Source organism: Schistocerca cancellata, chromosome 11 (assembly GCF_023864275.1).
Source record: "Schistocerca cancellata isolate TAMUIC-IGC-003103 chromosome 11, iqSchCanc2.1, whole genome shotgun sequence".
NCBI classification, from domain to species: Eukaryota; Metazoa; Arthropoda; class Insecta; order Orthoptera; family Acrididae; genus Schistocerca; species Schistocerca cancellata.
Window position 1 is genome coordinate 150,233,842 of NC_064636.1, and position 7,462 is coordinate 150,241,303.

Consider the following 7,462-nt stretch of genomic DNA (forward strand, 5'->3'; position numbering starts at 1 on the left):
CAGATCCGGAGATCTTGCTGGCCAGGGTAGTTGACTTACACCTTGTAGAGCACGTTGGGTGGCACGGGATACATGCGGACGTGCATTGTCCTGTTGGAACAGCAAGTTCCCTTGCCGGTCTAGGAATGGTAGAACGATGGGTTCGATGACGGTTTGGATGTACCGTGCACTATTCAGTGTCCCCTCGACGATCACCAGTGGTGTACGGCCAGTGTAGGAGATCGCTCCCCACACCATGATGCCGGGTGTCGGCCCTGTGTGCCTCGGTCGCATGCAGTCCTGATTGTGGCGCTCTCCTGCACGGCGCCAAACACGCATACGACCATCATTGGCACCAAGGCAGAAGCGACTCTCATCGCTGAAGACGACATGTCTCCATTCGTCCCTCCATTCACGCCTGTCGCGACACCACTGGAGGCGGGCTGCACGATGTTGGGGCGTGAGCGGAAGAGGGCCTAACGGTGTGCGGGACCGTAGCCCAGCTTCATGGAGACGGTTGCGAATGGTCCTCGCCGATACCCCAGGAGCAACAGTGTCCCCAATTTGCTGGGAAGTGGCGGTGCGGTCCCCTACGGCACTGCGTAGGATCCTACGGTCTTGGCGTGCATCCGTGCGTCGCTGCGGTCAGGTCCCAGGTCGACGGGCACGTGCACCTTCCGCCGACCACTGGCGACAACATCGATGTACTGTGGAGACCTCACGCCCCACGTGTTGAGCAATTCGGCGGTACGTCCACCCGGCCTCCCGCATGCCCACTATACGCCCTCGCTCAAAGTCCATCAACTGCACATACGGTTCACGTCCACGCTGTCGCGGCATGCTACCAGTGTTAAAGACTGCGATGGAGCTCCGTATGCCACGGCAAACTGGCTGACACTGACGGCGGCGGTGCACAAATGCTGCGCAGCTAGCGCCATTCGACGGCCAACACCGCGGTTCCTGGTGTGTCCGCTGTGCCGTGCGTGTGATCATTGCTTGTACAGCCCTCTCGCACTGTCCGGAGCAAGTACGGTGGGTCTGACACACCGGTGTCAATGTGTTATTTTTTCCATTTCCAGGAGTGTATGTTATTGCGTAAAGAATTTGACAAACCACTAAAAGACCTAAGTCGAAACAAGGCCCAGAGAGTAGACAACATTCCATTAGAACTACTGACGGCCTCGGGAGAGCCAGTCTTGAGAAAACTCTACCACCTGTTGAGCACGATGTATCAGACAGGCGAAATACCCTGAGACTTCAAGAAGAATGTAATAATTCCAATCCCAAAGAAAGCAGGTGTTGACAGATGTGAAAATTACTGAACTATCAGTTTAATAAGTAACGGCTGCAAAATACTAACGCGAATTCTTTGCAGACGAATGGAAAAACTGGTAGAAGCTGACCTCGGGGAAGATCGGTTTGGATTCCGTAGAAATGTTGGAACACGTGAGGCAATACTGACCTTACGACTTCCCTTAGAAGATAGATTAAGGAAAGGCAAACCTACGTTTCTAGCATTTGTAGACTTAGAGAAAGCTTTTGACAATGTTGACTAGAATACTCTGTTTCCAATTCTGAAGGCGATAGGGGTAAAATATAGGGAGCGAAAGGCTATTTACAATTTGCACAGAAACCAGATGGCAGTTAGAAGAGTCGAGGGGCATGAAAGGGAAGCAGTGGTTGGGAAGGGAGTGAGACAGGGTTGTAGCCTCTCCCCGATGTTATTCAATCTGTATATTGAGGAAGCAAGAAAGCAAACAAAAGAAAAATTCTTAGTAGGAATTAAACTCCATGGAGAAGAAAAAAAAACTTTGAAGTTTGCCGATGACATTGTAAATCTGTGAAACACAGCAAAGGACTTGGATGAGTAGCTGAACGGAATGGACAGTGTCTTGAAAGTAGGACATAAAATGAAAATCAACAAAAGCAAAACGAGGATAATGGAATGTAGTCGAATTAAATCGGGATATGTTGGGAGAATTAGATTAGGAAATGAGACGCTTAATATAGTAAAGGAGTTTTGCTATTTGGGGAGCAAAATAACTGATGATGGTCGAAATAGAGAGGATATAAAATGTAGACTTTCAATGGCGAGAAAAGCCTTTATGATGAAGAGAAATTTGTTAAAATCGGGTATAGATTTAAGTGTAAGGAAGTCGTTTCTGAAAGTGTTTGCTTGGAGTGTAGCCATGTATGGAAGAGAAACAAGGGCGATAAATAGTTTGGACAAGAAGAGAATAGGAGCTTCCTAAATGTGGTGATCCAGAAGAATGTGAAGATTAGATGGGTAGATCACATAACTGATGAGGAGGTACTGAATAGAATTTGGGAGAAGAGTAATTTGTGGCACAACTTGACCAGAAGAAGGGATCGGTTGGTAGGCCATGTTCTGAGGCATCAAGGGATCACCAATTTAGTACTGGAGGGCAGCGTGGAGGGTAAAAATCGTAGAGGGAGACCAAGAGATGAATACAGTAAGCAGATTCAGAAGGATGTAGGTTGCAGTAGGAAACGAAGCAGCTTGCATAGGATAGAGCAGCATGGAGAGCTGAATCGAACCAGTCCCTGGACGGAAGATCACAACAACAACTACCAGACAGGATTCACGAAAGACATCAAACATGTTCAAAGAAGGGCAGCTCGTTTTGTATCATCGCGAAATAGGGGAGAGAGTAACACGGATATGACAAGTGATTTGGTGTGACAGTCGTTAAAACAAAGGGGGCTTTCGCTGAGGCGAGATACCTCATGAAATTTTAACCAGCATATTTCTGCTCTGAATGTGGAAATAATACATTGTTGGCAGTGAGGAATAGAGAAATGATTGTCATAATAAAATAATAGAACTCAGAGTTTTTGCAGAAAGATTTAATTGTTCTACGATAATGTTAGACGCTGAAGAAATGAATAGAAATTTCTGCCGCGGCCGGGGCTCGAACCCGGGTCTTGCATACTAGGCAGAAATGCTAACCATTACACCACCACAGCACTTGTCAATATCGCTGCAAGAAGTACCCAAGTCGAATGTCCTCCCCAACACAAACTTCAATTCATGTTTCCAGCTTACCCGGCCGTTGTAGCCGAGCGGTTCTAGGCACTTCAGTCTGGAACCGCGCGACTGCTACGCTCACAGGTTCGAATCCTGTCCTGAGGTTAGTTAGGTTTAAGTAGTTCTAAGTTCTAGGGGACAATGACCTCAGAAGTTAAGTCGCATAGTGCTCAGAGCCATTTGCACCATCTCCTGCTTATTTTCGCCTTACATTGTTAAGATATGAACTGAAGGTTGTAGTGGGGAGAGCATTCGCTTGGGTAGTTCGTGCAGCAATGTTGACAATAGTGGTGCGCTGGTCTAATGGTCAGTATTACTGCATGGTAAATACCCGGGTTCGAGTCCCGGCCGCGGCACAAATTTTAATTCATTTCTTCAGCTTTCAACATCATCGTAGATATTGTTGTTGTGGTCTTCAGTCCCGAGACTGGTTTGATGCAGCTCTCCATGCTAGTCTATCCTGTGCAAACTTCATCTCTCAGTACTTACTGCAACCTACATCCTTCTGAATCTGCTTACTCTATTCATCTCTTCATCTACGATTTTTACCCTCCTCCCTGCCCTCCAATACTAAATTGGTGATCCCTTGATGCCTCAGAACATGTCCTACCAACCGATCCCTTCTTCTAGTCAAGTTGTGCCACAAATTTCTCTTGGCTCTGAGCACTATGGGACTTAACTGCTGAGTTCATCAGTCCCCTAGAACTTAGAACTACTTAAACCTAACTAACCTAAGGAAATCACACACATCCATGCCCGAGGCAGGATTCGAACCTGCGACCGTAGCAGTCTTGCGGTTCCGGACTAAAGTGCCTAGAACCGCACGGCCACCGCGGCCGGCTAAATTTCTCTTCTCCCCAATTCTGTTCAATACCTCCTCATTAGTTATGTGATCTACCCATCTAATCTTCAGCATTCTTCTGTAGCACCACATTTCGAAAGCTTCTATTCTCTTCTTGTCCAAACTAGTTATCGTCCATGTTTCACTTCCATACATGGCTACACTCCATTCAATTACGTTCAGAAACGACTTCCTGACACATAAATCCATACTCGATGTTAACAAATTTCTCTTCTTCAGAAAGGATTCCCTTGGCATTGCCAGTCTACATTTTATATCCCCTCTACTTCGACCATCCTCAGTTATTTTGCTCCCTAAATAGCAAAACTCCTTTACTACTTTAAGCGTCTCATTTCCTAATCTAATTCCCTCAGCATCACCCGACTTAATTCGACTACATTACATTATCCTCGTTTTGCTTTTGTTGATGTTCATCTTATATCCTCCTTTGAAGACACTGTCCATTCCGATCAACTGCTCTTCCAAGTCCTTTGCTGTCTCTGACAGAATTACAACCTCAAAGTTTTTATTTCTTCTCCATAGATTTTATACCTGCTCCAAATTTTTCTTTTGTTTCCTTTACTGCTTGCTCAATATACAGATTGAATAACATCGGGGAGAGGCTACAACCGTGTCTCACTCACTTCCCAACCACTGCTTCCCTTTCATGATCCTCGACTCTTATAACTGCCATCTGGTTTCTGTACAAATTGTAAATAGCCTTTCGCTCCCTGTATTTTACCCCTGCCATCTTAGATCAAAACGAAAATTTCTGTTCCGACACTGACAATGTTGAGTGTTTATGGAAAAAGTTCAAGGCAATCGTAAAATGCGTTTTAGACAGGTACGTGCCGAGTAAAACTGTGAGGGACGGGAAAAACCCACCGTGGTACAACAACAAAGTTAGGAAATTACTGCGAAAGCAAAGAGAGCTTCACTCCAAATTTAAACGCAGCCAAAACCTCTCAGACAAACAGAAGCTAAACGATGTCAATGTTAGCGTAAGGAGGGCTATGCGTGAAGCGTTCAGTGAATTCGAAAGTAAAATACTAGGTACCGACTTGACAGAAAATCCTAGGAAGTTCTGGTCTTACGTTAAATCAGTAAGTGGCTCGAAACATCATGTCCAGACACTCCGGGATGATGATGGCATTGAAACATAGGATGACAAGCGTAAAGCTGAAATACTAAACACCTTTTTCCAAAGCTGTTTCACAGAGGAAGACCGCACTGCAGTTCCTTCTCTAAATCCTCGCACCAACGAAAAAATGGCTAACATCGAAATAAGTGTCCAAGGAATAGAAAAGCAACTGGAATCACTCAACAGAGGAAAGTCCACTGGACCTGACGGGATACCAATTCGATTCTACACAGAGTACGCGAAAGAACTTGCCCCCCTTCTAACAGCCGTGTACCGCAAGTCTCTAGAGGAACAGAAGGTTCCAAATGATTGGATAAGAGCACAGGTAGTCCCAGTCTTCAAGAAGGGTCGTCGAGCAGATGCGCAAAACTATAGACCTATATCTCTGACGTCGATCTGTTGTAGAATTTTAGAACATGTGTTTTACTCGAGTATCATGTCGTTTTTGGAAACTCAGAATCTACTATGTAGGAATCAACATGGATTCCGGAAACAGCGATCGTGTGAAACCCAACTCGCTTTATTTGTTCATGAGACCCAGAAAATATTAGATACAGGCTCCCAGGTAGATGCTATTTTTCTTGACTTCCGGAAGGCGTTCGATACAGTTCCGCACTGTCGCCTGATAAACAAAGTAAGAGCCTACGGAATATCAGACCAGCTGTGTGGCTGGATTGAAGAGTTTTTAGCAAACAGAACACAGCATGTTGTTATCAACGGAGAGGCGTCTACAGACATTAAAGTAACCTCTGGCGTGCCACAGGGGAGTGTTATGGGACCATTGCTTTTCACAATATATATAAATGACCTAGTAGATAGTGTCGGAAGTTCCATGCGGCTTTTCGCGGATGATGCTGTAGTATACAGAGAAGTTGCAGCATTAGAAAATTGTAGCGAAATGCAGGAAGATCTGCAGCGGATAGGCACTTGGTGCAGGGAGTGGCAACTGACCCTTAACATAGACAAATGTAATGTATTGCGAATACATAGAAAGAAGGATCCTTTATTGTATGATTATATGATAGCGGAACAAACACTGGTAGCAGTTACTTCTGTAAAATATCTGGGAGTATGCGTGCGGAACGATTTGAAGTGGAATGATCATATAAAATTAATTGTTGGTAAGGCGGGTACCAGGTTGAGATTCATTGGGAGAGTCCTTAGAAAATGTAGTCCATCAACAAAGGAGGTGGCTTACAAAACACTCGTTCGACCTATACTTGAGTATTGCTCATCAGTGTGGGATCCGTACCAGATCGGGTTGACGGAGGAGATAGAGAAGATCCAAAGATGAGCGGCGCGTTTCGTCACAGGGTTATTTGGTAACCGTGATAGCGTTACGGAAATGTTTAACAAACTCAAGTGGCAGACTCTGCAAGAGAGGCGCACTGCATCGCGGTGTAGCTTGCTTGCCAGGTTTCGAGAGGATGTGTTTCTGGATGAGGTATCGAATATATTGCTTCCCCCTACTTATACCTCCCGAGGAGATCACGAATGTAAAATTAGAGAGATTAGAGCGCGCACAGAGGCTTTCAGACAGTCGTTCTTCCCGCGAACCATACGCGACTGGAACAGGAAAGGGATGTAATGACAGTGGCACGTAAAGTGCCCTCCGCCACACACCGTTGGGTGGCTTGCGGAGTATAAATGTAGATGTAGATGTAGATGTAGATAGAGACTAGATTTAAATGTCTCAGGGAAAATTAATTGTAAGCTCTATATTTAATTGTTTGATTTTCCCACCGCTTTTAGGGAATTTAGGGAACTCACGGAAAACGCTTTTAGCTTGCATTTATCGCGAATCTCTTGCCCAACATAAAGTCCCGAGCGACTGGAAAAAACCGCAGGTGACGCCTGTATATAAGAAGGGTAGAAGGACGGAGCCTCAAAATTACAGACCAATATCCTTAACATCGGTTTGTCGCAGGATTCTCGAACATATTCTCAGTTCGAATATAATGAATTTCCTTGAGACAGAGAAGTTGCTGTCCATGCATCAGCACGGCTTCAGAAAGCATCGCTCCTGCGAAATGCAACTCGCCCTTTTTTCACGTGATATCTTGCGAACCATGGATGAAGGGTATCAGACGGATGCCATATTCCTTGACTTCCGGAAAGAGTTTGACTCGGGGCCCCACTGCAGACTCCTAACTAAGGTACGAGCATATGGGATTGGTTCCCAAGTACGTGAGTGGCTCGAAGACTTCTTAATGTAATAGAACACAGTACGTTGTCCTCGATGGTGAGTGTTCATCGGAGGTGAGTATATCATCTGGAGTGCCCCAGGGAAGTGTGGTAGGTCCGCTGTTGTTTTCTATCTACATAAATGATCTTTTGGATAGGCTGGATAGCAATGTGCGGCTGTTTGCTGATGATGCTGTGGTGTACGGGAAGGTGTCGTCGTTGAGTGACTGTAGGAGGATGCAAGATGACTCGGACAGGACTTGTGATT

General features: G+C 45.5%; 1 non-coding gene across 1 annotated transcript; it reads right to left on the reverse strand.

Annotated features, from left to right (window-relative positions):
- Window positions 1-2,897: 2,897 nt before the first annotated feature.
- On the reverse strand, window positions 2,898-2,967 carry Trnat-agu (transfer RNA threonine (anticodon AGU)). The gene has a single exon. It is a non-coding gene; the product is annotated as a tRNA-Thr (tRNA).
- Window positions 2,968-7,462: the final 4,495 nt, after the last annotated feature.